Source organism: Oryza glaberrima, unplaced genomic scaffold (genome assembly GCF_000147395.1).
Source record: "Oryza glaberrima unplaced genomic scaffold, OglaRS2 ChrUN-Ctg39, whole genome shotgun sequence".
Classification (NCBI taxonomy): Eukaryota; Viridiplantae; Streptophyta; class Magnoliopsida; order Poales; family Poaceae; genus Oryza; species Oryza glaberrima.
In genome coordinates this window covers 35,868-58,420 of record NW_026267044.1, presented here as the reverse complement: position 1 = coordinate 58,420, position 22,553 = coordinate 35,868, and the positions used below count along the sequence as shown (strand labels likewise).

The 22,553-nt window shown below is 51.0% G+C and overlaps 69 non-coding genes across 69 annotated transcripts; all 69 read left to right on the top strand.

The window, feature by feature from the left end:
- The first annotated feature begins 148 nt into the window (after positions 1-148).
- LOC127758729 (5S ribosomal RNA) lies at positions 149-267 on the top strand. Its single transcript, XR_008014063.1, has one exon. It is a non-coding gene; the product is annotated as a 5S ribosomal RNA (ribosomal RNA).
- Positions 268-473: 206 nt separating this feature from the next.
- LOC127758728 (5S ribosomal RNA) lies at positions 474-592 on the top strand. Its single transcript, XR_008014062.1, has one exon. It is a non-coding gene; the product is annotated as a 5S ribosomal RNA (ribosomal RNA).
- Positions 593-798: 206 nt separating this feature from the next.
- LOC127758726 (5S ribosomal RNA) lies at positions 799-917 on the top strand. The gene has a single exon (XR_008014061.1). It is a non-coding gene; the product is annotated as a 5S ribosomal RNA (ribosomal RNA).
- Positions 918-1,123: 206 nt separating this feature from the next.
- On the top strand, positions 1,124-1,242 carry LOC127758725 (5S ribosomal RNA). The gene has a single exon (XR_008014060.1). It is a non-coding gene; the product is annotated as a 5S ribosomal RNA (ribosomal RNA).
- A 206-nt stretch (positions 1,243-1,448) lies between these two features.
- LOC127758724 (5S ribosomal RNA) lies at positions 1,449-1,567 on the top strand. The gene has a single exon (XR_008014059.1). It is a non-coding gene; the product is annotated as a 5S ribosomal RNA (ribosomal RNA).
- A 206-nt stretch (positions 1,568-1,773) lies between these two features.
- Positions 1,774-1,892, top strand: LOC127758723 (5S ribosomal RNA). The gene has a single exon (XR_008014058.1). It is a non-coding gene; the product is annotated as a 5S ribosomal RNA (ribosomal RNA).
- Positions 1,893-2,098: 206 nt separating this feature from the next.
- On the top strand, positions 2,099-2,217 carry LOC127758722 (5S ribosomal RNA). The gene has a single exon (XR_008014057.1). It is a non-coding gene; the product is annotated as a 5S ribosomal RNA (ribosomal RNA).
- A 206-nt stretch (positions 2,218-2,423) lies between these two features.
- LOC127758719 (5S ribosomal RNA) lies at positions 2,424-2,542 on the top strand. The gene has a single exon (XR_008014055.1). It is a non-coding gene; the product is annotated as a 5S ribosomal RNA (ribosomal RNA).
- Positions 2,543-2,748: 206 nt separating this feature from the next.
- Positions 2,749-2,867, top strand: LOC127758718 (5S ribosomal RNA). The gene has a single exon (XR_008014054.1). It is a non-coding gene; the product is annotated as a 5S ribosomal RNA (ribosomal RNA).
- Positions 2,868-3,073: 206 nt separating this feature from the next.
- LOC127758717 (5S ribosomal RNA) lies at positions 3,074-3,192 on the top strand. The gene has a single exon (XR_008014053.1). It is a non-coding gene; the product is annotated as a 5S ribosomal RNA (ribosomal RNA).
- A 206-nt stretch (positions 3,193-3,398) lies between these two features.
- Positions 3,399-3,517, top strand: LOC127758716 (5S ribosomal RNA). Its single transcript, XR_008014052.1, has one exon. It is a non-coding gene; the product is annotated as a 5S ribosomal RNA (ribosomal RNA).
- A 206-nt stretch (positions 3,518-3,723) lies between these two features.
- LOC127758715 (5S ribosomal RNA) lies at positions 3,724-3,842 on the top strand. The gene has a single exon (XR_008014051.1). It is a non-coding gene; the product is annotated as a 5S ribosomal RNA (ribosomal RNA).
- Positions 3,843-4,048: 206 nt separating this feature from the next.
- LOC127758714 (5S ribosomal RNA) lies at positions 4,049-4,167 on the top strand. The gene has a single exon (XR_008014050.1). It is a non-coding gene; the product is annotated as a 5S ribosomal RNA (ribosomal RNA).
- A 206-nt stretch (positions 4,168-4,373) lies between these two features.
- LOC127758713 (5S ribosomal RNA) lies at positions 4,374-4,492 on the top strand. The gene has a single exon (XR_008014049.1). It is a non-coding gene; the product is annotated as a 5S ribosomal RNA (ribosomal RNA).
- A 206-nt stretch (positions 4,493-4,698) lies between these two features.
- Positions 4,699-4,817, top strand: LOC127758712 (5S ribosomal RNA). The gene has a single exon (XR_008014048.1). It is a non-coding gene; the product is annotated as a 5S ribosomal RNA (ribosomal RNA).
- Positions 4,818-5,023: 206 nt separating this feature from the next.
- LOC127758711 (5S ribosomal RNA) lies at positions 5,024-5,142 on the top strand. Its single transcript, XR_008014047.1, has one exon. It is a non-coding gene; the product is annotated as a 5S ribosomal RNA (ribosomal RNA).
- A 206-nt stretch (positions 5,143-5,348) lies between these two features.
- On the top strand, positions 5,349-5,467 carry LOC127758709 (5S ribosomal RNA). Its single transcript, XR_008014046.1, has one exon. It is a non-coding gene; the product is annotated as a 5S ribosomal RNA (ribosomal RNA).
- Positions 5,468-5,673: 206 nt separating this feature from the next.
- LOC127758707 (5S ribosomal RNA) lies at positions 5,674-5,792 on the top strand. Its single transcript, XR_008014044.1, has one exon. It is a non-coding gene; the product is annotated as a 5S ribosomal RNA (ribosomal RNA).
- A 206-nt stretch (positions 5,793-5,998) lies between these two features.
- LOC127758706 (5S ribosomal RNA) lies at positions 5,999-6,117 on the top strand. The gene has a single exon (XR_008014043.1). It is a non-coding gene; the product is annotated as a 5S ribosomal RNA (ribosomal RNA).
- Positions 6,118-6,323: 206 nt separating this feature from the next.
- LOC127758705 (5S ribosomal RNA) lies at positions 6,324-6,442 on the top strand. The gene has a single exon (XR_008014042.1). It is a non-coding gene; the product is annotated as a 5S ribosomal RNA (ribosomal RNA).
- A 206-nt stretch (positions 6,443-6,648) lies between these two features.
- Positions 6,649-6,767, top strand: LOC127758704 (5S ribosomal RNA). Its single transcript, XR_008014041.1, has one exon. It is a non-coding gene; the product is annotated as a 5S ribosomal RNA (ribosomal RNA).
- Positions 6,768-6,973: 206 nt separating this feature from the next.
- LOC127758703 (5S ribosomal RNA) lies at positions 6,974-7,092 on the top strand. The gene has a single exon (XR_008014040.1). It is a non-coding gene; the product is annotated as a 5S ribosomal RNA (ribosomal RNA).
- A 206-nt stretch (positions 7,093-7,298) lies between these two features.
- Positions 7,299-7,417, top strand: LOC127758702 (5S ribosomal RNA). Its single transcript, XR_008014039.1, has one exon. It is a non-coding gene; the product is annotated as a 5S ribosomal RNA (ribosomal RNA).
- A 206-nt stretch (positions 7,418-7,623) lies between these two features.
- Positions 7,624-7,742, top strand: LOC127758701 (5S ribosomal RNA). Its single transcript, XR_008014038.1, has one exon. It is a non-coding gene; the product is annotated as a 5S ribosomal RNA (ribosomal RNA).
- Positions 7,743-7,948: 206 nt separating this feature from the next.
- On the top strand, positions 7,949-8,067 carry LOC127758700 (5S ribosomal RNA). The gene has a single exon (XR_008014037.1). It is a non-coding gene; the product is annotated as a 5S ribosomal RNA (ribosomal RNA).
- A 206-nt stretch (positions 8,068-8,273) lies between these two features.
- On the top strand, positions 8,274-8,392 carry LOC127758699 (5S ribosomal RNA). Its single transcript, XR_008014036.1, has one exon. It is a non-coding gene; the product is annotated as a 5S ribosomal RNA (ribosomal RNA).
- Positions 8,393-8,598: 206 nt separating this feature from the next.
- Positions 8,599-8,717, top strand: LOC127758698 (5S ribosomal RNA). The gene has a single exon (XR_008014035.1). It is a non-coding gene; the product is annotated as a 5S ribosomal RNA (ribosomal RNA).
- Positions 8,718-8,923: 206 nt separating this feature from the next.
- LOC127758696 (5S ribosomal RNA) lies at positions 8,924-9,042 on the top strand. Its single transcript, XR_008014033.1, has one exon. It is a non-coding gene; the product is annotated as a 5S ribosomal RNA (ribosomal RNA).
- Positions 9,043-9,248: 206 nt separating this feature from the next.
- Positions 9,249-9,367, top strand: LOC127758695 (5S ribosomal RNA). The gene has a single exon (XR_008014032.1). It is a non-coding gene; the product is annotated as a 5S ribosomal RNA (ribosomal RNA).
- A 206-nt stretch (positions 9,368-9,573) lies between these two features.
- LOC127758693 (5S ribosomal RNA) lies at positions 9,574-9,692 on the top strand. Its single transcript, XR_008014031.1, has one exon. It is a non-coding gene; the product is annotated as a 5S ribosomal RNA (ribosomal RNA).
- A 206-nt stretch (positions 9,693-9,898) lies between these two features.
- On the top strand, positions 9,899-10,017 carry LOC127758692 (5S ribosomal RNA). Its single transcript, XR_008014030.1, has one exon. It is a non-coding gene; the product is annotated as a 5S ribosomal RNA (ribosomal RNA).
- A 206-nt stretch (positions 10,018-10,223) lies between these two features.
- LOC127758691 (5S ribosomal RNA) lies at positions 10,224-10,342 on the top strand. The gene has a single exon (XR_008014029.1). It is a non-coding gene; the product is annotated as a 5S ribosomal RNA (ribosomal RNA).
- A 206-nt stretch (positions 10,343-10,548) lies between these two features.
- On the top strand, positions 10,549-10,667 carry LOC127758690 (5S ribosomal RNA). Its single transcript, XR_008014028.1, has one exon. It is a non-coding gene; the product is annotated as a 5S ribosomal RNA (ribosomal RNA).
- A 206-nt stretch (positions 10,668-10,873) lies between these two features.
- LOC127758689 (5S ribosomal RNA) lies at positions 10,874-10,992 on the top strand. The gene has a single exon (XR_008014027.1). It is a non-coding gene; the product is annotated as a 5S ribosomal RNA (ribosomal RNA).
- Positions 10,993-11,198: 206 nt separating this feature from the next.
- Positions 11,199-11,317, top strand: LOC127758688 (5S ribosomal RNA). The gene has a single exon (XR_008014026.1). It is a non-coding gene; the product is annotated as a 5S ribosomal RNA (ribosomal RNA).
- A 206-nt stretch (positions 11,318-11,523) lies between these two features.
- On the top strand, positions 11,524-11,642 carry LOC127758687 (5S ribosomal RNA). Its single transcript, XR_008014025.1, has one exon. It is a non-coding gene; the product is annotated as a 5S ribosomal RNA (ribosomal RNA).
- A 206-nt stretch (positions 11,643-11,848) lies between these two features.
- LOC127758686 (5S ribosomal RNA) lies at positions 11,849-11,967 on the top strand. Its single transcript, XR_008014024.1, has one exon. It is a non-coding gene; the product is annotated as a 5S ribosomal RNA (ribosomal RNA).
- A 206-nt stretch (positions 11,968-12,173) lies between these two features.
- Positions 12,174-12,292, top strand: LOC127758684 (5S ribosomal RNA). Its single transcript, XR_008014022.1, has one exon. It is a non-coding gene; the product is annotated as a 5S ribosomal RNA (ribosomal RNA).
- Positions 12,293-12,498: 206 nt separating this feature from the next.
- LOC127758683 (5S ribosomal RNA) lies at positions 12,499-12,617 on the top strand. The gene has a single exon (XR_008014021.1). It is a non-coding gene; the product is annotated as a 5S ribosomal RNA (ribosomal RNA).
- A 206-nt stretch (positions 12,618-12,823) lies between these two features.
- On the top strand, positions 12,824-12,942 carry LOC127758682 (5S ribosomal RNA). The gene has a single exon (XR_008014020.1). It is a non-coding gene; the product is annotated as a 5S ribosomal RNA (ribosomal RNA).
- A 206-nt stretch (positions 12,943-13,148) lies between these two features.
- Positions 13,149-13,267, top strand: LOC127758681 (5S ribosomal RNA). The gene has a single exon (XR_008014019.1). It is a non-coding gene; the product is annotated as a 5S ribosomal RNA (ribosomal RNA).
- A 206-nt stretch (positions 13,268-13,473) lies between these two features.
- LOC127758680 (5S ribosomal RNA) lies at positions 13,474-13,592 on the top strand. Its single transcript, XR_008014018.1, has one exon. It is a non-coding gene; the product is annotated as a 5S ribosomal RNA (ribosomal RNA).
- Positions 13,593-13,798: 206 nt separating this feature from the next.
- LOC127758679 (5S ribosomal RNA) lies at positions 13,799-13,917 on the top strand. Its single transcript, XR_008014017.1, has one exon. It is a non-coding gene; the product is annotated as a 5S ribosomal RNA (ribosomal RNA).
- A 206-nt stretch (positions 13,918-14,123) lies between these two features.
- On the top strand, positions 14,124-14,242 carry LOC127758669 (5S ribosomal RNA). The gene has a single exon (XR_008014016.1). It is a non-coding gene; the product is annotated as a 5S ribosomal RNA (ribosomal RNA).
- Positions 14,243-14,448: 206 nt separating this feature from the next.
- LOC127758656 (5S ribosomal RNA) lies at positions 14,449-14,567 on the top strand. Its single transcript, XR_008014009.1, has one exon. It is a non-coding gene; the product is annotated as a 5S ribosomal RNA (ribosomal RNA).
- A 206-nt stretch (positions 14,568-14,773) lies between these two features.
- Positions 14,774-14,892, top strand: LOC127758644 (5S ribosomal RNA). The gene has a single exon (XR_008014000.1). It is a non-coding gene; the product is annotated as a 5S ribosomal RNA (ribosomal RNA).
- Positions 14,893-15,098: 206 nt separating this feature from the next.
- Positions 15,099-15,217, top strand: LOC127758633 (5S ribosomal RNA). The gene has a single exon (XR_008013989.1). It is a non-coding gene; the product is annotated as a 5S ribosomal RNA (ribosomal RNA).
- Positions 15,218-15,423: 206 nt separating this feature from the next.
- On the top strand, positions 15,424-15,542 carry LOC127758621 (5S ribosomal RNA). Its single transcript, XR_008013977.1, has one exon. It is a non-coding gene; the product is annotated as a 5S ribosomal RNA (ribosomal RNA).
- Positions 15,543-15,748: 206 nt separating this feature from the next.
- Positions 15,749-15,867, top strand: LOC127758609 (5S ribosomal RNA). Its single transcript, XR_008013966.1, has one exon. It is a non-coding gene; the product is annotated as a 5S ribosomal RNA (ribosomal RNA).
- Positions 15,868-16,073: 206 nt separating this feature from the next.
- Positions 16,074-16,192, top strand: LOC127758597 (5S ribosomal RNA). The gene has a single exon (XR_008013955.1). It is a non-coding gene; the product is annotated as a 5S ribosomal RNA (ribosomal RNA).
- A 206-nt stretch (positions 16,193-16,398) lies between these two features.
- On the top strand, positions 16,399-16,517 carry LOC127758585 (5S ribosomal RNA). Its single transcript, XR_008013945.1, has one exon. It is a non-coding gene; the product is annotated as a 5S ribosomal RNA (ribosomal RNA).
- Positions 16,518-16,723: 206 nt separating this feature from the next.
- Positions 16,724-16,842, top strand: LOC127758574 (5S ribosomal RNA). Its single transcript, XR_008013934.1, has one exon. It is a non-coding gene; the product is annotated as a 5S ribosomal RNA (ribosomal RNA).
- A 206-nt stretch (positions 16,843-17,048) lies between these two features.
- On the top strand, positions 17,049-17,167 carry LOC127758563 (5S ribosomal RNA). Its single transcript, XR_008013923.1, has one exon. It is a non-coding gene; the product is annotated as a 5S ribosomal RNA (ribosomal RNA).
- A 206-nt stretch (positions 17,168-17,373) lies between these two features.
- LOC127758550 (5S ribosomal RNA) lies at positions 17,374-17,492 on the top strand. Its single transcript, XR_008013912.1, has one exon. It is a non-coding gene; the product is annotated as a 5S ribosomal RNA (ribosomal RNA).
- Positions 17,493-17,698: 206 nt separating this feature from the next.
- Positions 17,699-17,817, top strand: LOC127758538 (5S ribosomal RNA). The gene has a single exon (XR_008013901.1). It is a non-coding gene; the product is annotated as a 5S ribosomal RNA (ribosomal RNA).
- Positions 17,818-18,023: 206 nt separating this feature from the next.
- Positions 18,024-18,142, top strand: LOC127758526 (5S ribosomal RNA). The gene has a single exon (XR_008013890.1). It is a non-coding gene; the product is annotated as a 5S ribosomal RNA (ribosomal RNA).
- Positions 18,143-18,348: 206 nt separating this feature from the next.
- LOC127758515 (5S ribosomal RNA) lies at positions 18,349-18,467 on the top strand. The gene has a single exon (XR_008013879.1). It is a non-coding gene; the product is annotated as a 5S ribosomal RNA (ribosomal RNA).
- A 206-nt stretch (positions 18,468-18,673) lies between these two features.
- LOC127758502 (5S ribosomal RNA) lies at positions 18,674-18,792 on the top strand. Its single transcript, XR_008013867.1, has one exon. It is a non-coding gene; the product is annotated as a 5S ribosomal RNA (ribosomal RNA).
- Positions 18,793-18,998: 206 nt separating this feature from the next.
- LOC127758490 (5S ribosomal RNA) lies at positions 18,999-19,117 on the top strand. Its single transcript, XR_008013856.1, has one exon. It is a non-coding gene; the product is annotated as a 5S ribosomal RNA (ribosomal RNA).
- A 206-nt stretch (positions 19,118-19,323) lies between these two features.
- Positions 19,324-19,442, top strand: LOC127758478 (5S ribosomal RNA). Its single transcript, XR_008013845.1, has one exon. It is a non-coding gene; the product is annotated as a 5S ribosomal RNA (ribosomal RNA).
- Positions 19,443-19,648: 206 nt separating this feature from the next.
- On the top strand, positions 19,649-19,767 carry LOC127758466 (5S ribosomal RNA). Its single transcript, XR_008013833.1, has one exon. It is a non-coding gene; the product is annotated as a 5S ribosomal RNA (ribosomal RNA).
- A 206-nt stretch (positions 19,768-19,973) lies between these two features.
- LOC127758455 (5S ribosomal RNA) lies at positions 19,974-20,092 on the top strand. The gene has a single exon (XR_008013820.1). It is a non-coding gene; the product is annotated as a 5S ribosomal RNA (ribosomal RNA).
- Positions 20,093-20,299: 207 nt separating this feature from the next.
- Positions 20,300-20,418, top strand: LOC127759183 (5S ribosomal RNA). Its single transcript, XR_008014494.1, has one exon. It is a non-coding gene; the product is annotated as a 5S ribosomal RNA (ribosomal RNA).
- A 206-nt stretch (positions 20,419-20,624) lies between these two features.
- Positions 20,625-20,743, top strand: LOC127759171 (5S ribosomal RNA). The gene has a single exon (XR_008014483.1). It is a non-coding gene; the product is annotated as a 5S ribosomal RNA (ribosomal RNA).
- A 206-nt stretch (positions 20,744-20,949) lies between these two features.
- Positions 20,950-21,068, top strand: LOC127759159 (5S ribosomal RNA). The gene has a single exon (XR_008014472.1). It is a non-coding gene; the product is annotated as a 5S ribosomal RNA (ribosomal RNA).
- Positions 21,069-21,274: 206 nt separating this feature from the next.
- On the top strand, positions 21,275-21,393 carry LOC127759147 (5S ribosomal RNA). The gene has a single exon (XR_008014461.1). It is a non-coding gene; the product is annotated as a 5S ribosomal RNA (ribosomal RNA).
- A 206-nt stretch (positions 21,394-21,599) lies between these two features.
- LOC127759136 (5S ribosomal RNA) lies at positions 21,600-21,718 on the top strand. Its single transcript, XR_008014450.1, has one exon. It is a non-coding gene; the product is annotated as a 5S ribosomal RNA (ribosomal RNA).
- Positions 21,719-21,924: 206 nt separating this feature from the next.
- LOC127759123 (5S ribosomal RNA) lies at positions 21,925-22,043 on the top strand. Its single transcript, XR_008014438.1, has one exon. It is a non-coding gene; the product is annotated as a 5S ribosomal RNA (ribosomal RNA).
- Positions 22,044-22,249: 206 nt separating this feature from the next.
- On the top strand, positions 22,250-22,368 carry LOC127759111 (5S ribosomal RNA). The gene has a single exon (XR_008014427.1). It is a non-coding gene; the product is annotated as a 5S ribosomal RNA (ribosomal RNA).
- Positions 22,369-22,553: the final 185 nt, after the last annotated feature.

Genomic DNA, 22,553 nt, shown 5'->3' with positions numbered 1-22,553 from the left:
GTGCCGCTCCTTGGGCGAGAGCTGCGGAGAATCGGATGTAACATTTTCTGTAGATGTCCGTGGATATATCATTTGCCTGATTCCGAGTCCGTATGAGAAAGTTACGCCTATTTTAAGAAATGACATCCGAATGACGCCTAGACATATCGGATGCGATCATACCAGCACTAAAGCACCGGATCCCATCAGAACTCCGAAGTTAAGCGTGCTTGGGCGAGAGTAGTACTAGGATGGGTGACCTCCTGGGAAGTCCTCGTGTTGCATCCCTCCTTTTTGTCGTCTCTCTCTCCCCTCTTTTGACTCGCGCCGCTGCGTCCCTCGTGTTGTGCCGCTCCTTGGGCGAGAGCTGCGGAGAATCGGATGTAACATTTTCTGTAGATGTCCGTGGATATATCATTTGCCTGATTCCGAGTCCGTATGAGAAAGTTACGCCTATTTTAAGAAATGACATCCGAATGACGCCTAGACATATCGGATGCGATCATACCAGCACTAAAGCACCGGATCCCATCAGAACTCCGAAGTTAAGCGTGCTTGGGCGAGAGTAGTACTAGGATGGGTGACCTCCTGGGAAGTCCTCGTGTTGCATCCCTCCTTTTTGTCGTCTCTCTCTCCCCTCTTTTGACTCGCGCCGCTGCGTCCCTCGTGTTGTGCCGCTCCTTGGGCGAGAGCTGCGGAGAATCGGATGTAACATTTTCTGTAGATGTCCGTGGATATATCATTTGCCTGATTCCGAGTCCGTATGAGAAAGTTACGCCTATTTTAAGAAATGACATCCGAATGACGCCTAGACATATCGGATGCGATCATACCAGCACTAAAGCACCGGATCCCATCAGAACTCCGAAGTTAAGCGTGCTTGGGCGAGAGTAGTACTAGGATGGGTGACCTCCTGGGAAGTCCTCGTGTTGCATCCCTCCTTTTTGTCGTCTCTCTCTCCCCTCTTTTGACTCGCGCCGCTGCGTCCCTCGTGTTGTGCCGCTCCTTGGGCGAGAGCTGCGGAGAATCGGATGTAACATTTTCTGTAGATGTCCGTGGATATATCATTTGCCTGATTCCGAGTCCGTATGAGAAAGTTACGCCTATTTTAAGAAATGACATCCGAATGACGCCTAGACATATCGGATGCGATCATACCAGCACTAAAGCACCGGATCCCATCAGAACTCCGAAGTTAAGCGTGCTTGGGCGAGAGTAGTACTAGGATGGGTGACCTCCTGGGAAGTCCTCGTGTTGCATCCCTCCTTTTTGTCGTCTCTCTCTCCCCTCTTTTGACTCGCGCCGCTGCGTCCCTCGTGTTGTGCCGCTCCTTGGGCGAGAGCTGCGGAGAATCGGATGTAACATTTTCTGTAGATGTCCGTGGATATATCATTTGCCTGATTCCGAGTCCGTATGAGAAAGTTACGCCTATTTTAAGAAATGACATCCGAATGACGCCTAGACATATCGGATGCGATCATACCAGCACTAAAGCACCGGATCCCATCAGAACTCCGAAGTTAAGCGTGCTTGGGCGAGAGTAGTACTAGGATGGGTGACCTCCTGGGAAGTCCTCGTGTTGCATCCCTCCTTTTTGTCGTCTCTCTCTCCCCTCTTTTGACTCGCGCCGCTGCGTCCCTCGTGTTGTGCCGCTCCTTGGGCGAGAGCTGCGGAGAATCGGATGTAACATTTTCTGTAGATGTCCGTGGATATATCATTTGCCTGATTCCGAGTCCGTATGAGAAAGTTACGCCTATTTTAAGAAATGACATCCGAATGACGCCTAGACATATCGGATGCGATCATACCAGCACTAAAGCACCGGATCCCATCAGAACTCCGAAGTTAAGCGTGCTTGGGCGAGAGTAGTACTAGGATGGGTGACCTCCTGGGAAGTCCTCGTGTTGCATCCCTCCTTTTTGTCGTCTCTCTCTCCCCTCTTTTGACTCGCGCCGCTGCGTCCCTCGTGTTGTGCCGCTCCTTGGGCGAGAGCTGCGGAGAATCGGATGTAACATTTTCTGTAGATGTCCGTGGATATATCATTTGCCTGATTCCGAGTCCGTATGAGAAAGTTACGCCTATTTTAAGAAATGACATCCGAATGACGCCTAGACATATCGGATGCGATCATACCAGCACTAAAGCACCGGATCCCATCAGAACTCCGAAGTTAAGCGTGCTTGGGCGAGAGTAGTACTAGGATGGGTGACCTCCTGGGAAGTCCTCGTGTTGCATCCCTCCTTTTTGTCGTCTCTCTCTCCCCTCTTTTGACTCGCGCCGCTGCGTCCCTCGTGTTGTGCCGCTCCTTGGGCGAGAGCTGCGGAGAATCGGATGTAACATTTTCTGTAGATGTCCGTGGATATATCATTTGCCTGATTCCGAGTCCGTATGAGAAAGTTACGCCTATTTTAAGAAATGACATCCGAATGACGCCTAGACATATCGGATGCGATCATACCAGCACTAAAGCACCGGATCCCATCAGAACTCCGAAGTTAAGCGTGCTTGGGCGAGAGTAGTACTAGGATGGGTGACCTCCTGGGAAGTCCTCGTGTTGCATCCCTCCTTTTTGTCGTCTCTCTCTCCCCTCTTTTGACTCGCGCCGCTGCGTCCCTCGTGTTGTGCCGCTCCTTGGGCGAGAGCTGCGGAGAATCGGATGTAACATTTTCTGTAGATGTCCGTGGATATATCATTTGCCTGATTCCGAGTCCGTATGAGAAAGTTACGCCTATTTTAAGAAATGACATCCGAATGACGCCTAGACATATCGGATGCGATCATACCAGCACTAAAGCACCGGATCCCATCAGAACTCCGAAGTTAAGCGTGCTTGGGCGAGAGTAGTACTAGGATGGGTGACCTCCTGGGAAGTCCTCGTGTTGCATCCCTCCTTTTTGTCGTCTCTCTCTCCCCTCTTTTGACTCGCGCCGCTGCGTCCCTCGTGTTGTGCCGCTCCTTGGGCGAGAGCTGCGGAGAATCGGATGTAACATTTTCTGTAGATGTCCGTGGATATATCATTTGCCTGATTCCGAGTCCGTATGAGAAAGTTACGCCTATTTTAAGAAATGACATCCGAATGACGCCTAGACATATCGGATGCGATCATACCAGCACTAAAGCACCGGATCCCATCAGAACTCCGAAGTTAAGCGTGCTTGGGCGAGAGTAGTACTAGGATGGGTGACCTCCTGGGAAGTCCTCGTGTTGCATCCCTCCTTTTTGTCGTCTCTCTCTCCCCTCTTTTGACTCGCGCCGCTGCGTCCCTCGTGTTGTGCCGCTCCTTGGGCGAGAGCTGCGGAGAATCGGATGTAACATTTTCTGTAGATGTCCGTGGATATATCATTTGCCTGATTCCGAGTCCGTATGAGAAAGTTACGCCTATTTTAAGAAATGACATCCGAATGACGCCTAGACATATCGGATGCGATCATACCAGCACTAAAGCACCGGATCCCATCAGAACTCCGAAGTTAAGCGTGCTTGGGCGAGAGTAGTACTAGGATGGGTGACCTCCTGGGAAGTCCTCGTGTTGCATCCCTCCTTTTTGTCGTCTCTCTCTCCCCTCTTTTGACTCGCGCCGCTGCGTCCCTCGTGTTGTGCCGCTCCTTGGGCGAGAGCTGCGGAGAATCGGATGTAACATTTTCTGTAGATGTCCGTGGATATATCATTTGCCTGATTCCGAGTCCGTATGAGAAAGTTACGCCTATTTTAAGAAATGACATCCGAATGACGCCTAGACATATCGGATGCGATCATACCAGCACTAAAGCACCGGATCCCATCAGAACTCCGAAGTTAAGCGTGCTTGGGCGAGAGTAGTACTAGGATGGGTGACCTCCTGGGAAGTCCTCGTGTTGCATCCCTCCTTTTTGTCGTCTCTCTCTCCCCTCTTTTGACTCGCGCCGCTGCGTCCCTCGTGTTGTGCCGCTCCTTGGGCGAGAGCTGCGGAGAATCGGATGTAACATTTTCTGTAGATGTCCGTGGATATATCATTTGCCTGATTCCGAGTCCGTATGAGAAAGTTACGCCTATTTTAAGAAATGACATCCGAATGACGCCTAGACATATCGGATGCGATCATACCAGCACTAAAGCACCGGATCCCATCAGAACTCCGAAGTTAAGCGTGCTTGGGCGAGAGTAGTACTAGGATGGGTGACCTCCTGGGAAGTCCTCGTGTTGCATCCCTCCTTTTTGTCGTCTCTCTCTCCCCTCTTTTGACTCGCGCCGCTGCGTCCCTCGTGTTGTGCCGCTCCTTGGGCGAGAGCTGCGGAGAATCGGATGTAACATTTTCTGTAGATGTCCGTGGATATATCATTTGCCTGATTCCGAGTCCGTATGAGAAAGTTACGCCTATTTTAAGAAATGACATCCGAATGACGCCTAGACATATCGGATGCGATCATACCAGCACTAAAGCACCGGATCCCATCAGAACTCCGAAGTTAAGCGTGCTTGGGCGAGAGTAGTACTAGGATGGGTGACCTCCTGGGAAGTCCTCGTGTTGCATCCCTCCTTTTTGTCGTCTCTCTCTCCCCTCTTTTGACTCGCGCCGCTGCGTCCCTCGTGTTGTGCCGCTCCTTGGGCGAGAGCTGCGGAGAATCGGATGTAACATTTTCTGTAGATGTCCGTGGATATATCATTTGCCTGATTCCGAGTCCGTATGAGAAAGTTACGCCTATTTTAAGAAATGACATCCGAATGACGCCTAGACATATCGGATGCGATCATACCAGCACTAAAGCACCGGATCCCATCAGAACTCCGAAGTTAAGCGTGCTTGGGCGAGAGTAGTACTAGGATGGGTGACCTCCTGGGAAGTCCTCGTGTTGCATCCCTCCTTTTTGTCGTCTCTCTCTCCCCTCTTTTGACTCGCGCCGCTGCGTCCCTCGTGTTGTGCCGCTCCTTGGGCGAGAGCTGCGGAGAATCGGATGTAACATTTTCTGTAGATGTCCGTGGATATATCATTTGCCTGATTCCGAGTCCGTATGAGAAAGTTACGCCTATTTTAAGAAATGACATCCGAATGACGCCTAGACATATCGGATGCGATCATACCAGCACTAAAGCACCGGATCCCATCAGAACTCCGAAGTTAAGCGTGCTTGGGCGAGAGTAGTACTAGGATGGGTGACCTCCTGGGAAGTCCTCGTGTTGCATCCCTCCTTTTTGTCGTCTCTCTCTCCCCTCTTTTGACTCGCGCCGCTGCGTCCCTCGTGTTGTGCCGCTCCTTGGGCGAGAGCTGCGGAGAATCGGATGTAACATTTTCTGTAGATGTCCGTGGATATATCATTTGCCTGATTCCGAGTCCGTATGAGAAAGTTACGCCTATTTTAAGAAATGACATCCGAATGACGCCTAGACATATCGGATGCGATCATACCAGCACTAAAGCACCGGATCCCATCAGAACTCCGAAGTTAAGCGTGCTTGGGCGAGAGTAGTACTAGGATGGGTGACCTCCTGGGAAGTCCTCGTGTTGCATCCCTCCTTTTTGTCGTCTCTCTCTCCCCTCTTTTGACTCGCGCCGCTGCGTCCCTCGTGTTGTGCCGCTCCTTGGGCGAGAGCTGCGGAGAATCGGATGTAACATTTTCTGTAGATGTCCGTGGATATATCATTTGCCTGATTCCGAGTCCGTATGAGAAAGTTACGCCTATTTTAAGAAATGACATCCGAATGACGCCTAGACATATCGGATGCGATCATACCAGCACTAAAGCACCGGATCCCATCAGAACTCCGAAGTTAAGCGTGCTTGGGCGAGAGTAGTACTAGGATGGGTGACCTCCTGGGAAGTCCTCGTGTTGCATCCCTCCTTTTTGTCGTCTCTCTCTCCCCTCTTTTGACTCGCGCCGCTGCGTCCCTCGTGTTGTGCCGCTCCTTGGGCGAGAGCTGCGGAGAATCGGATGTAACATTTTCTGTAGATGTCCGTGGATATATCATTTGCCTGATTCCGAGTCCGTATGAGAAAGTTACGCCTATTTTAAGAAATGACATCCGAATGACGCCTAGACATATCGGATGCGATCATACCAGCACTAAAGCACCGGATCCCATCAGAACTCCGAAGTTAAGCGTGCTTGGGCGAGAGTAGTACTAGGATGGGTGACCTCCTGGGAAGTCCTCGTGTTGCATCCCTCCTTTTTGTCGTCTCTCTCTCCCCTCTTTTGACTCGCGCCGCTGCGTCCCTCGTGTTGTGCCGCTCCTTGGGCGAGAGCTGCGGAGAATCGGATGTAACATTTTCTGTAGATGTCCGTGGATATATCATTTGCCTGATTCCGAGTCCGTATGAGAAAGTTACGCCTATTTTAAGAAATGACATCCGAATGACGCCTAGACATATCGGATGCGATCATACCAGCACTAAAGCACCGGATCCCATCAGAACTCCGAAGTTAAGCGTGCTTGGGCGAGAGTAGTACTAGGATGGGTGACCTCCTGGGAAGTCCTCGTGTTGCATCCCTCCTTTTTGTCGTCTCTCTCTCCCCTCTTTTGACTCGCGCCGCTGCGTCCCTCGTGTTGTGCCGCTCCTTGGGCGAGAGCTGCGGAGAATCGGATGTAACATTTTCTGTAGATGTCCGTGGATATATCATTTGCCTGATTCCGAGTCCGTATGAGAAAGTTACGCCTATTTTAAGAAATGACATCCGAATGACGCCTAGACATATCGGATGCGATCATACCAGCACTAAAGCACCGGATCCCATCAGAACTCCGAAGTTAAGCGTGCTTGGGCGAGAGTAGTACTAGGATGGGTGACCTCCTGGGAAGTCCTCGTGTTGCATCCCTCCTTTTTGTCGTCTCTCTCTCCCCTCTTTTGACTCGCGCCGCTGCGTCCCTCGTGTTGTGCCGCTCCTTGGGCGAGAGCTGCGGAGAATCGGATGTAACATTTTCTGTAGATGTCCGTGGATATATCATTTGCCTGATTCCGAGTCCGTATGAGAAAGTTACGCCTATTTTAAGAAATGACATCCGAATGACGCCTAGACATATCGGATGCGATCATACCAGCACTAAAGCACCGGATCCCATCAGAACTCCGAAGTTAAGCGTGCTTGGGCGAGAGTAGTACTAGGATGGGTGACCTCCTGGGAAGTCCTCGTGTTGCATCCCTCCTTTTTGTCGTCTCTCTCTCCCCTCTTTTGACTCGCGCCGCTGCGTCCCTCGTGTTGTGCCGCTCCTTGGGCGAGAGCTGCGGAGAATCGGATGTAACATTTTCTGTAGATGTCCGTGGATATATCATTTGCCTGATTCCGAGTCCGTATGAGAAAGTTACGCCTATTTTAAGAAATGACATCCGAATGACGCCTAGACATATCGGATGCGATCATACCAGCACTAAAGCACCGGATCCCATCAGAACTCCGAAGTTAAGCGTGCTTGGGCGAGAGTAGTACTAGGATGGGTGACCTCCTGGGAAGTCCTCGTGTTGCATCCCTCCTTTTTGTCGTCTCTCTCTCCCCTCTTTTGACTCGCGCCGCTGCGTCCCTCGTGTTGTGCCGCTCCTTGGGCGAGAGCTGCGGAGAATCGGATGTAACATTTTCTGTAGATGTCCGTGGATATATCATTTGCCTGATTCCGAGTCCGTATGAGAAAGTTACGCCTATTTTAAGAAATGACATCCGAATGACGCCTAGACATATCGGATGCGATCATACCAGCACTAAAGCACCGGATCCCATCAGAACTCCGAAGTTAAGCGTGCTTGGGCGAGAGTAGTACTAGGATGGGTGACCTCCTGGGAAGTCCTCGTGTTGCATCCCTCCTTTTTGTCGTCTCTCTCTCCCCTCTTTTGACTCGCGCCGCTGCGTCCCTCGTGTTGTGCCGCTCCTTGGGCGAGAGCTGCGGAGAATCGGATGTAACATTTTCTGTAGATGTCCGTGGATATATCATTTGCCTGATTCCGAGTCCGTATGAGAAAGTTACGCCTATTTTAAGAAATGACATCCGAATGACGCCTAGACATATCGGATGCGATCATACCAGCACTAAAGCACCGGATCCCATCAGAACTCCGAAGTTAAGCGTGCTTGGGCGAGAGTAGTACTAGGATGGGTGACCTCCTGGGAAGTCCTCGTGTTGCATCCCTCCTTTTTGTCGTCTCTCTCTCCCCTCTTTTGACTCGCGCCGCTGCGTCCCTCGTGTTGTGCCGCTCCTTGGGCGAGAGCTGCGGAGAATCGGATGTAACATTTTCTGTAGATGTCCGTGGATATATCATTTGCCTGATTCCGAGTCCGTATGAGAAAGTTACGCCTATTTTAAGAAATGACATCCGAATGACGCCTAGACATATCGGATGCGATCATACCAGCACTAAAGCACCGGATCCCATCAGAACTCCGAAGTTAAGCGTGCTTGGGCGAGAGTAGTACTAGGATGGGTGACCTCCTGGGAAGTCCTCGTGTTGCATCCCTCCTTTTTGTCGTCTCTCTCTCCCCTCTTTTGACTCGCGCCGCTGCGTCCCTCGTGTTGTGCCGCTCCTTGGGCGAGAGCTGCGGAGAATCGGATGTAACATTTTCTGTAGATGTCCGTGGATATATCATTTGCCTGATTCCGAGTCCGTATGAGAAAGTTACGCCTATTTTAAGAAATGACATCCGAATGACGCCTAGACATATCGGATGCGATCATACCAGCACTAAAGCACCGGATCCCATCAGAACTCCGAAGTTAAGCGTGCTTGGGCGAGAGTAGTACTAGGATGGGTGACCTCCTGGGAAGTCCTCGTGTTGCATCCCTCCTTTTTGTCGTCTCTCTCTCCCCTCTTTTGACTCGCGCCGCTGCGTCCCTCGTGTTGTGCCGCTCCTTGGGCGAGAGCTGCGGAGAATCGGATGTAACATTTTCTGTAGATGTCCGTGGATATATCATTTGCCTGATTCCGAGTCCGTATGAGAAAGTTACGCCTATTTTAAGAAATGACATCCGAATGACGCCTAGACATATCGGATGCGATCATACCAGCACTAAAGCACCGGATCCCATCAGAACTCCGAAGTTAAGCGTGCTTGGGCGAGAGTAGTACTAGGATGGGTGACCTCCTGGGAAGTCCTCGTGTTGCATCCCTCCTTTTTGTCGTCTCTCTCTCCCCTCTTTTGACTCGCGCCGCTGCGTCCCTCGTGTTGTGCCGCTCCTTGGGCGAGAGCTGCGGAGAATCGGATGTAACATTTTCTGTAGATGTCCGTGGATATATCATTTGCCTGATTCCGAGTCCGTATGAGAAAGTTACGCCTATTTTAAGAAATGACATCCGAATGACGCCTAGACATATCGGATGCGATCATACCAGCACTAAAGCACCGGATCCCATCAGAACTCCGAAGTTAAGCGTGCTTGGGCGAGAGTAGTACTAGGATGGGTGACCTCCTGGGAAGTCCTCGTGTTGCATCCCTCCTTTTTGTCGTCTCTCTCTCCCCTCTTTTGACTCGCGCCGCTGCGTCCCTCGTGTTGTGCCGCTCCTTGGGCGAGAGCTGCGGAGAATCGGATGTAACATTTTCTGTAGATGTCCGTGGATATATCATTTGCCTGATTCCGAGTCCGTATGAGAAAGTTACGCCTATTTTAAGAAATGACATCCGAATGACGCCTAGACATATCGGATGCGATCATACCAGCACTAAAGCACCGGATCCCATCAGAACTCCGAAGTTAAGCGTGCTTGGGCGAGAGTAGTACTAGGATGGGTGACCTCCTGGGAAGTCCTCGTGTTGCATCCCTCCTTTTTGTCGTCTCTCTCTCCCCTCTTTTGACTCGCGCCGCTGCGTCCCTCGTGTTGTGCCGCTCCTTGGGCGAGAGCTGCGGAGAATCGGATGTAACATTTTCTGTAGATGTCCGTGGATATATCATTTGCCTGATTCCGAGTCCGTATGAGAAAGTTACGCCTATTTTAAGAAATGACATCCGAATGACGCCTAGACATATCGGATGCGATCATACCAGCACTAAAGCACCGGATCCCATCAGAACTCCGAAGTTAAGCGTGCTTGGGCGAGAGTAGTACTAGGATGGGTGACCTCCTGGGAAGTCCTCGTGTTGCATCCCTCCTTTTTGTCGTCTCTCTCTCCCCTCTTTTGACTCGCGCCGCTGCGTCCCTCGTGTTGTGCCGCTCCTTGGGCGAGAGCTGCGGAGAATCGGATGTAACATTTTCTGTAGATGTCCGTGGATATATCATTTGCCTGATTCCGAGTCCGTATGAGAAAGTTACGCCTATTTTAAGAAATGACATCCGAATGACGCCTAGACATATCGGATGCGATCATACCAGCACTAAAGCACCGGATCCCATCAGAACTCCGAAGTTAAGCGTGCTTGGGCGAGAGTAGTACTAGGATGGGTGACCTCCTGGGAAGTCCTCGTGTTGCATCCCTCCTTTTTGTCGTCTCTCTCTCCCCTCTTTTGACTCGCGCCGCTGCGTCCCTCGTGTTGTGCCGCTCCTTGGGCGAGAGCTGCGGAGAATCGGATGTAACATTTTCTGTAGATGTCCGTGGATATATCATTTGCCTGATTCCGAGTCCGTATGAGAAAGTTACGCCTATTTTAAGAAATGACATCCGAATGACGCCTAGACATATCGGATGCGATCATACCAGCACTAAAGCACCGGATCCCATCAGAACTCCGAAGTTAAGCGTGCTTGGGCGAGAGTAGTACTAGGATGGGTGACCTCCTGGGAAGTCCTCGTGTTGCATCCCTCCTTTTTGTCGTCTCTCTCTCCCCTCTTTTGACTCGCGCCGCTGCGTCCCTCGTGTTGTGCCGCTCCTTGGGCGAGAGCTGCGGAGAATCGGATGTAACATTTTCTGTAGATGTCCGTGGATATATCATTTGCCTGATTCCGAGTCCGTATGAGAAAGTTACGCCTATTTTAAGAAATGACATCCGAATGACGCCTAGACATATCGGATGCGATCATACCAGCACTAAAGCACCGGATCCCATCAGAACTCCGAAGTTAAGCGTGCTTGGGCGAGAGTAGTACTAGGATGGGTGACCTCCTGGGAAGTCCTCGTGTTGCATCCCTCCTTTTTGTCGTCTCTCTCTCCCCTCTTTTGACTCGCGCCGCTGCGTCCCTCGTGTTGTGCCGCTCCTTGGGCGAGAGCTGCGGAGAATCGGATGTAACATTTTCTGTAGATGTCCGTGGATATATCATTTGCCTGATTCCGAGTCCGTATGAGAAAGTTACGCCTATTTTAAGAAATGACATCCGAATGACGCCTAGACATATCGGATGCGATCATACCAGCACTAAAGCACCGGATCCCATCAGAACTCCGAAGTTAAGCGTGCTTGGGCGAGAGTAGTACTAGGATGGGTGACCTCCTGGGAAGTCCTCGTGTTGCATCCCTCCTTTTTGTCGTCTCTCTCTCCCCTCTTTTGACTCGCGCCGCTGCGTCCCTCGTGTTGTGCCGCTCCTTGGGCGAGAGCTGCGGAGAATCGGATGTAACATTTTCTGTAGATGTCCGTGGATATATCATTTGCCTGATTCCGAGTCCGTATGAGAAAGTTACGCCTATTTTAAGAAATGACATCCGAATGACGCCTAGACATATCGGATGCGATCATACCAGCACTAAAGCACCGGATCCCATCAGAACTCCGAAGTTAAGCGTGCTTGGGCGAGAGTAGTACTAGGATGGGTGACCTCCTGGGAAGTCCTCGTGTTGCATCCCTCCTTTTTGTCGTCTCTCTCTCCCCTCTTTTGACTCGCGCCGCTGCGTCCCTCGTGTTGTGCCGCTCCTTGGGCGAGAGCTGCGGAGAATCGGATGTAACATTTTCTGTAGATGTCCGTGGATATATCATTTGCCTGATTCCGAGTCCGTATGAGAAAGTTACGCCTATTTTAAGAAATGACATCCGAATGACGCCTAGACATATCGGATGCGATCATACCAGCACTAAAGCACCGGATCCCATCAGAACTCCGAAGTTAAGCGTGCTTGGGCGAGAGTAGTACTAGGATGGGTGACCTCCTGGGAAGTCCTCGTGTTGCATCCCTCCTTTTTGTCGTCTCTCTCTCCCCTCTTTTGACTCGCGCCGCTGCGTCCCTCGTGTTGTGCCGCTCCTTGGGCGAGAGCTGCGGAGAATCGGATGTAACATTTTCTGTAGATGTCCGTGGATATATCATTTGCCTGATTCCGAGTCCGTATGAGAAAGTTACGCCTATTTTAAGAAATGACATCCGAATGACGCCTAGACATATCGGATGCGATCATACCAGCACTAAAGCACCGGATCCCATCAGAACTCCGAAGTTAAGCGTGCTTGGGCGAGAGTAGTACTAGGATGGGTGACCTCCTGGGAAGTCCTCGTGTTGCATCCCTCCTTTTTGTCGTCTCTCTCTCCCCTCTTTTGACTCGCGCCGCTGCGTCCCTCGTGTTGTGCCGCTCCTTGGGCGAGAGCTGCGGAGAATCGGATGTAACATTTTCTGTAGATGTCCGTGGATATATCATTTGCCTGATTCCGAGTCCGTATGAGAAAGTTACGCCTATTTTAAGAAATGACATCCGAATGACGCCTAGACATATCGGATGCGATCATACCAGCACTAAAGCACCGGATCCCATCAGAACTCCGAAGTTAAGCGTGCTTGGGCGAGAGTAGTACTAGGATGGGTGACCTCCTGGGAAGTCCTCGTGTTGCATCCCTCCTTTTTGTCGTCTCTCTCTCCCCTCTTTTGACTCGCGCCGCTGCGTCCCTCGTGTTGTGCCGCTCCTTGGGCGAGAGCTGCGGAGAATCGGATGTAACATTTTCTGTAGATGTCCGTGGATATATCATTTGCCTGATTCCGAGTCCGTATGAGAAAGTTACGCCTATTTTAAGAAATGACATCCGAATGACGCCTAGACATATCGGATGCGATCATACCAGCACTAAAGCACCGGATCCCATCAGAACTCCGAAGTTAAGCGTGCTTGGGCGAGAGTAGTACTAGGATGGGTGACCTCCTGGGAAGTCCTCGTGTTGCATCCCTCCTTTTTGTCGTCTCTCTCTCCCCTCTTTTGACTCGCGCCGCTGCGTCCCTCGTGTTGTGCCGCTCCTTGGGCGAGAGCTGCGGAGAATCGGATGTAACATTTTCTGTAGATGTCCGTGGATATATCATTTGCCTGATTCCGAGTCCGTATGAGAAAGTTACGCCTATTTTAAGAAATGACATCCGAATGACGCCTAGACATATCGGATGCGATCATACCAGCACTAAAGCACCGGATCCCATCAGAACTCCGAAGTTAAGCGTGCTTGGGCGAGAGTAGTACTAGGATGGGTGACCTCCTGGGAAGTCCTCGTGTTGCATCCCTCCTTTTTGTCGTCTCTCTCTCCCCTCTTTTGACTCGCGCCGCTGCGTCCCTCGTGTTGTGCCGCTCCTTGGGCGAGAGCTGCGGAGAATCGGATGTAACATTTTCTGTAGATGTCCGTGGATATATCATTTGCCTGATTCCGAGTCCGTATGAGAAAGTTACGCCTATTTTAAGAAATGACATCCGAATGACGCCTAGACATATCGGATGCGATCATACCAGCACTAAAGCACCGGATCCCATCAGAACTCCGAAGTTAAGCGTGCTTGGGCGAGAGTAGTACTAGGATGGGTGACCTCCTGGGAAGTCCTCGTGTTGCATCCCTCCTTTTTGTCGTCTCTCTCTCCCCTCTTTTGACTCGCGCCGCTGCGTCCCTCGTGTTGTGCCGCTCCTTGGGCGAGAGCTGCGGAGAATCGGATGTAACATTTTCTGTAGATGTCCGTGGATATATCATTTGCCTGATTCCGAGTCCGTATGAGAAAGTTACGCCTATTTTAAGAAATGACATCCGAATGACGCCTAGACATATCGGATGCGATCATACCAGCACTAAAGCACCGGATCCCATCAGAACTCCGAAGTTAAGCGTGCTTGGGCGAGAGTAGTACTAGGATGGGTGACCTCCTGGGAAGTCCTCGTGTTGCATCCCTCCTTTTTGTCGTCTCTCTCTCCCCTCTTTTGACTCGCGCCGCTGCGTCCCTCGTGTTGTGCCGCTCCTTGGGCGAGAGCTGCGGAGAATCGGATGTAACATTTTCTGTAGATGTCCGTGGATATATCATTTGCCTGATTCCGAGTCCGTATGAGAAAGTTACGCCTATTTTAAGAAATGACATCCGAATGACGCCTAGACATATCGGATGCGATCATACCAGCACTAAAGCACCGGATCCCATCAGAACTCCGAAGTTAAGCGTGCTTGGGCGAGAGTAGTACTAGGATGGGTGACCTCCTGGGAAGTCCTCGTGTTGCATCCCTCCTTTTTGTCGTCTCTCTCTCCCCTCTTTTGACTCGCGCCGCTGCGTCCCTCGTGTTGTGCCGCTCCTTGGGCGAGAGCTGCGGAGAATCGGATGTAACATTTTCTGTAGATGTCCGTGGATATATCATTTGCCTGATTCCGAGTCCGTATGAGAAAGTTACGCCTATTTTAAGAAATGACATCCGAATGACGCCTAGACATATCGGATGCGATCATACCAGCACTAAAGCACCGGATCCCATCAGAACTCCGAAGTTAAGCGTGCTTGGGCGAGAGTAGTACTAGGATGGGTGACCTCCTGGGAAGTCCTCGTGTTGCATCCCTCCTTTTTGTCGTCTCTCTCTCCCCTCTTTTGACTCGCGCCGCTGCGTCCCTCGTGTTGTGCCGCTCCTTGGGCGAGAGCTGCGGAGAATCGGATGTAACATTTTCTGTAGATGTCCGTGGATATATCATTTGCCTGATTCCGAGTCCGTATGAGAAAGTTACGCCTATTTTAAGAAATGACATCCGAATGACGCCTAGACATATCGGATGCGATCATACCAGCACTAAAGCACCGGATCCCATCAGAACTCCGAAGTTAAGCGTGCTTGGGCGAGAGTAGTACTAGGATGGGTGACCTCCTGGGAAGTCCTCGTGTTGCATCCCTCCTTTTTGTCGTCTCTCTCTCCCCTCTTTTGACTCGCGCCGCTGCGTCCCTCGTGTTGTGCCGCTCCTTGGGCGAGAGCTGCGGAGAATCGGATGTAACATTTTCTGTAGATGTCCGTGGATATATCATTTGCCTGATTCCGAGTCCGTATGAGAAAGTTACGCCTATTTTAAGAAATGACATCCGAATGACGCCTAGACATATCGGATGCGATCATACCAGCACTAAAGCACCGGATCCCATCAGAACTCCGAAGTTAAGCGTGCTTGGGCGAGAGTAGTACTAGGATGGGTGACCTCCTGGGAAGTCCTCGTGTTGCATCCCTCCTTTTTGTCGTCTCTCTCTCCCCTCTTTTGACTCGCGCCGCTGCGTCCCTCGTGTTGTGCCGCTCCTTGGGCGAGAGCTGCGGAGAATCGGATGTAACATTTTCTGTAGATGTCCGTGGATATATCATTTGCCTGATTCCGAGTCCGTATGAGAAAGTTACGCCTATTTTAAGAAATGACATCCGAATGACGCCTAGACATATCGGATGCGATCATACCAGCACTAAAGCACCGGATCCCATCAGAACTCCGAAGTTAAGCGTGCTTGGGCGAGAGTAGTACTAGGATGGGTGACCTCCTGGGAAGTCCTCGTGTTGCATCCCTCCTTTTTGTCGTCTCTCTCTCCCCTCTTTTGACTCGCGCCGCTGCGTCCCTCGTGTTGTGCCGCTCCTTGGGCGAGAGCTGCGGAGAATCGGATGTAACATTTTCTGTAGATGTCCGTGGATATATCATTTGCCTGATTCCGAGTCCGTATGAGAAAGTTACGCCTATTTTAAGAAATGACATCCGAATGACGCCTAGACATATCGGATGCGATCATACCAGCACTAAAGCACCGGATCCCATCAGAACTCCGAAGTTAAGCGTGCTTGGGCGAGAGTAGTACTAGGATGGGTGACCTCCTGGGAAGTCCTCGTGTTGCATCCCTCCTTTTTGTCGTCTCTCTCTCCCCTCTTTTGACTCGCGCCGCTGCGTCCCTCGTGTTGTGCCGCTCCTTGGGCGAGAGCTGCGGAGAATCGGATGTAACATTTTCTGTAGATGTCCGTGGATATATCATTTGCCTGATTCCGAGTCCGTATGAGAAAGTTACGCCTATTTTAAGAAATGACATCCGAATGACGCCTAGACATATCGGATGCGATCATACCAGCACTAAAGCACCGGATCCCATCAGAACTCCGAAGTTAAGCGTGCTTGGGCGAGAGTAGTACTAGGATGGGTGACCTCCTGGGAAGTCCTCGTGTTGCATCCCTCCTTTTTGTCGTCTCTCTCTCCCCTCTTTTGACTCGCGCCGCTGCGTCCCTCGTGTTGTGCCGCTCCTTGGGCGAGAGCTGCGGAGAATCGGATGTAACATTTTCTGTAGATGTCCGTGGATATATCATTTGCCTGATTCCGAGTCCGTATGAGAAAGTTACGCCTATTTTAAGAAATGACATCCGAATGACGCCTAGACATATCGGATGCGATCATACCAGCACTAAAGCACCGGATCCCATCAGAACTCCGAAGTTAAGCGTGCTTGGGCGAGAGTAGTACTAGGATGGGTGACCTCCTGGGAAGTCCTCGTGTTGCATCCCTCCTTTTTGTCGTCTCTCTCTCCCCTCTTTTGACTCGCGCCGCTGCGTCCCTCGTGTTGTGCCGCTCCTTGGGCGAGAGCTGCGGAGAATCGGATGTAACATTTTCTGTAGATGTCCGTGGATATATCATTTGCCTGATTCCGAGTCCGTATGAGAAAGTTACGCCTATTTTAAGAAATGACATCCGAATGACGCCTAGACATATCGGATGCGATCATACCAGCACTAAAGCACCGGATCCCATCAGAACTCCGAAGTTAAGCGTGCTTGGGCGAGAGTAGTACTAGGATGGGTGACCTCCTGGGAAGTCCTCGTGTTGCATCCCTCCTTTTTGTCGTCTCTCTCTCCCCTCTTTTGACTCGCGCCGCTGCGTCCCTCGTGTTGTGCCGCTCCTTGGGCGAGAGCTGCGGAGAATCGGATGTAACATTTTCTGTAGATGTCCGTGGATATATCATTTGCCTGATTCCGAGTCCGTATGAGAAAGTTACGCCTATTTTAAGAAATGACATCCGAATGACGCCTAGACATATCGGATGCGATCATACCAGCACTAAAGCACCGGATCCCATCAGAACTCCGAAGTTAAGCGTGCTTGGGCGAGAGTAGTACTAGGATGGGTGACCTCCTGGGAAGTCCTCGTGTTGCATCCCTCCTTTTTGTCGTCTCTCTCTCCCCTCTTTTGACTCGCGCCGCTGCGTCCCTCGTGTTGTGCCGCTCCTTGGGCGAGAGCTGCGGAGAATCGGATGTAACATTTTCTGTAGATGTCCGTGGATATATCATTTGCCTGATTCCGAGTCCGTATGAGAAAGTTACGCCTATTTTAAGAAATGACATCCGAATGACGCCTAGACATATCGGATGCGATCATACCAGCACTAAAGCACCGGATCCCATCAGAACTCCGAAGTTAAGCGTGCTTGGGCGAGAGTAGTACTAGGATGGGTGACCTCCTGGGAAGTCCTCGTGTTGCATCCCTCCTTTTTGTCGTCTCTCTCTCCCCTCTTTTGACTCGCGCCGCTGCGTCCCTCGTGTTGTGCCGCTCCTTGGGCGAGAGCTGCGGAGAATCGGATGTAACATTTTCTGTAGATGTCCGTGGATATATCATTTGCCTGATTCCGAGTCCGTATGAGAAAGTTACGCCTATTTTAAGAAATGACATCCGAATGACGCCTAGACATATCGGATGCGATCATACCAGCACTAAAGCACCGGATCCCATCAGAACTCCGAAGTTAAGCGTGCTTGGGCGAGAGTAGTACTAGGATGGGTGACCTCCTGGGAAGTCCTCGTGTTGCATCCCTCCTTTTTGTCGTCTCTCTCTCCCCTCTTTTGACTCGCGCCGCTGCGTCCCTCGTGTTGTGCCGCTCCTTGGGCGAGAGCTGCGGAGAATCGGATGTAACATTTTCTGTAGATGTCCGTGGATATATCATTTGCCTGATTCCGAGTCCGTATGAGAAAGTTACGCCTATTTTAAGAAATGACATCCGAATGACGCCTAGACATATCGGATGCGATCATACCAGCACTAAAGCACCGGATCCCATCAGAACTCCGAAGTTAAGCGTGCTTGGGCGAGAGTAGTACTAGGATGGGTGACCTCCTGGGAAGTCCTCGTGTTGCATCCCTCCTTTTTGTCGTCTCTCTCTCCCCTCTTTTGACTCGCGCCGCTGCGTCCCTCGTGTTGTGCCGCTCCTTGGGCGAGAGCTGCGGAGAATCGGATGTAACATTTTCTGTAGATGTCCGTGGATATATCATTTGCCTGATTCCGAGTCCGTATGAGAAAGTTACGCCTATTTTAAGAAATGACATCCGAATGACGCCTAGACATATCGGATGCGATCATACCAGCACTAAAGCACCGGATCCCATCAGAACTCCGAAGTTAAGCGTGCTTGGGCGAGAGTAGTACTAGGATGGGTGACCTCCTGGGAAGTCCTCGTGTTGCATCCCTCCTTTTTGTCGTCTCTCTCTCCCCTCTTTTGACTCGCGCCGCTGCGTCCCTCGTGTTGTGCCGCTCCTTGGGCGAGAGCTGCGGAGAATCGGATGTAACATTTTCTGTAGATGTCCGTGGATATATCATTTGCCTGATTCCGAGTCCGTATGAGAAAGTTACGCCTATTTTAAGAAATGACATCCGAATGACGCCTAGACATATCGGATGCGATCATACCAGCACTAAAGCACCGGATCCCATCAGAACTCCGAAGTTAAGCGTGCTTGGGCGAGAGTAGTACTAGGATGGGTGACCTCCTGGGAAGTCCTCGTGTTGCATCCCTCCTTTTTGTCGTCTCTCTCTCCCCTCTTTTGACTCGCGCCGCTGCGTCCCTCGTGTTGTGCCGCTCCTTGGGCGAGAGCTGCGGAGAATCGGATGTAACATTTTCTGTAGATGTCCGTGGATATATCATTTGCCTGATTCCGAGTCCGTATGAGAAAGTTACGCCTATTTTAAGAAATGACATCCGAATGACGCCTAGACATATCGGATGCGATCATACCAGCACTAAAGCACCGGATCCCATCAGAACTCCGAAGTTAAGCGTGCTTGGGCGAGAGTAGTACTAGGATGGGTGACCTCCTGGGAAGTCCTCGTGTTGCATCCCTCCTTTTTGTCGTCTCTCTCTCCCCTCTTTTGACTCGCGCCGCTGCGTCCCTCGTGTTGTGCCGCTCCTTGGGCGAGAGCTGCGGAGAATCGGATGTAACATTTTCTGTAGATGTCCGTGGATATATCATTTGCCTGATTCCGAGTCCGTATGAGAAAGTTACGCCTATTTTAAGAAATGACATCCGAATGACGCCTAGACATATCGGATGCGATCATACCAGCACTAAAGCACCGGATCCCATCAGAACTCCGAAGTTAAGCGTGCTTGGGCGAGAGTAGTACTAGGATGGGTGACCTCCTGGGAAGTCCTCGTGTTGCATCCCTCCTTTTTGTCGTCTCTCTCTCCCCTCTTTTGACTCGCGCCGCTGCGTCCCTCGTGTTGTGCCGCTCCTTGGGCGAGAGCTGCGGAGAATCGGATGTAACATTTTCTGTAGATGTCCGTGGATATATCATTTGCCTGATTCCGAGTCCGTATGAGAAAGTTACGCCTATTTTAAGAAATGACATCCGAATGACGCCTAGACATATCGGATGCGATCATACCAGCACTAAAGCACCGGATCCCATCAGAACTCCGAAGTTAAGCGTGCTTGGGCGAGAGTAGTACTAGGATGGGTGACCTCCTGGGAAGTCCTCGTGTTGCATCCCTCCTTTTTGTCGTCTCTCTCTCCCCTCTTTTGACTCGCGCCGCTGCGTCCCTCGTGTTGTGCCGCTCCTTGGGCGAGAGCTGCGGAGAATCGGATGTAACATTTTCTGTAGATGTCCGTGGATATATCATTTGCCTGATTCCGAGTCCGTATGAGAAAGTTACGCCTATTTTAAGAAATGACATCCGAATGACGCCTAGACATATCGGATGCGATCATACCAGCACTAAAGCACCGGATCCCATCAGAACTCCGAAGTTAAGCGTGCTTGGGCGAGAGTAGTACTAGGATGGGTGACCTCCTGGGAAGTCCTCGTGTTGCATCCCTCCTTTTTGTCGTCTCTCTCTCCCCTCTTTTGACTCGCGCCGCTGCGTCCCTCGTGTTGTGCCGCTCCTTGGGCGAGAGCTGCGGAGAATCGGATTGTAACATTTTCTGTAGATGTCCGTGGATATATCATTTGCCTGATTCCGAGTCCGTATGAGAAAGTTACGCCTATTTTAAGAAATGACATCCGAATGACGCCTAGACATATCGGATGCGATCATACCAGCACTAAAGCACCGGATCCCATCAGAACTCCGAAGTTAAGCGTGCTTGGGCGAGAGTAGTACTAGGATGGGTGACCTCCTGGGAAGTCCTCGTGTTGCATCCCTCCTTTTTGTCGTCTCTCTCTCCCCTCTTTTGACTCGCGCCGCTGCGTCCCTCGTGTTGTGCCGCTCCTTGGGCGAGAGCTGCGGAGAATCGGATGTAACATTTTCTGTAGATGTCCGTGGATATATCATTTGCCTGATTCCGAGTCCGTATGAGAAAGTTACGCCTATTTTAAGAAATGACATCCGAATGACGCCTAGACATATCGGATGCGATCATACCAGCACTAAAGCACCGGATCCCATCAGAACTCCGAAGTTAAGCGTGCTTGGGCGAGAGTAGTACTAGGATGGGTGACCTCCTGGGAAGTCCTCGTGTTGCATCCCTCCTTTTTGTCGTCTCTCTCTCCCCTCTTTTGACTCGCGCCGCTGCGTCCCTCGTGTTGTGCCGCTCCTTGGGCGAGAGCTGCGGAGAATCGGATGTAACATTTTCTGTAGATGTCCGTGGATATATCATTTGCCTGATTCCGAGTCCGTATGAGAAAGTTACGCCTATTTTAAGAAATGACATCCGAATGACGCCTAGACATATCGGATGCGATCATACCAGCACTAAAGCACCGGATCCCATCAGAACTCCGAAGTTAAGCGTGCTTGGGCGAGAGTAGTACTAGGATGGGTGACCTCCTGGGAAGTCCTCGTGTTGCATCCCTCCTTTTTGTCGTCTCTCTCTCCCCTCTTTTGACTCGCGCCGCTGCGTCCCTCGTGTTGTGCCGCTCCTTGGGCGAGAGCTGCGGAGAATCGGATGTAACATTTTCTGTAGATGTCCGTGGATATATCATTTGCCTGATTCCGAGTCCGTATGAGAAAGTTACGCCTATTTTAAGAAATGACATCCGAATGACGCCTAGACATATCGGATGCGATCATACCAGCACTAAAGCACCGGATCCCATCAGAACTCCGAAGTTAAGCGTGCTTGGGCGAGAGTAGTACTAGGATGGGTGACCTCCTGGGAAGTCCTCGTGTTGCATCCCTCCTTTTTGTCGTCTCTCTCTCCCCTCTTTTGACTCGCGCCGCTGCGTCCCTCGTGTTGTGCCGCTCCTTGGGCGAGAGCTGCGGAGAATCGGATGTAACATTTTCTGTAGATGTCCGTGGATATATCATTTGCCTGATTCCGAGTCCGTATGAGAAAGTTACGCCTATTTTAAGAAATGACATCCGAATGACGCCTAGACATATCGGATGCGATCATACCAGCACTAAAGCACCGGATCCCATCAGAACTCCGAAGTTAAGCGTGCTTGGGCGAGAGTAGTACTAGGATGGGTGACCTCCTGGGAAGTCCTCGTGTTGCATCCCTCCTTTTTGTCGTCTCTCTCTCCCCTCTTTTGACTCGCGCCGCTGCGTCCCTCGTGTTGTGCCGCTCCTTGGGCGAGAGCTGCGGAGAATCGGATGTAACATTTTCTGTAGATGTCCGTGGATATATCATTTGCCTGATTCCGAGTCCGTATGAGAAAGTTACGCCTATTTTAAGAAATGACATCCGAATGACGCCTAGACATATCGGATGCGATCATACCAGCACTAAAGCACCGGATCCCATCAGAACTCCGAAGTTAAGCGTGCTTGGGCGAGAGTAGTACTAGGATGGGTGACCTCCTGGGAAGTCCTCGTGTTGCATCCCTCCTTTTTGTCGTCTCTCTCTCCCCTCTTTTGACTCGCGCCGCTGCGTCCCTCGTGTTGTGCCGCTCCTTGGGCGAGAGCTGCGGAGAATCGGATGTAACATTTTCTGTAGATGTCCGTGGATATATCATTTGCCTGATTCCGAGTCCGTATGAGAAAGTTACGCCTATTTTAAGAAATGACATCCGAATGACGCCTAGACATATCGGATGCGATCATACCAGCACTAAAGCACCGGATCCCATCAGAACTCCGAAGTTAAGCGTGCTTGGGCGAGAGTAGTACTAGGATGGGTGACCTCCTGGGAAGTCCTCGTGTTGCATCCCTCCTTTTTGTCGTCTCTCTCTCCCCTCTTTTGACTCGCGCCGCTGCGTCCCTCGTGTTGTGCCGCTCCTTGGGCGAGAGCTGCGGAGAATCGGATTGTAACATTTTCTGTAGATGTCCGTGGATATATCATTTGCCTGATTCCGAGTCCGTATGAGAAAGTTACGCCTATTTTAAGAAATGACAT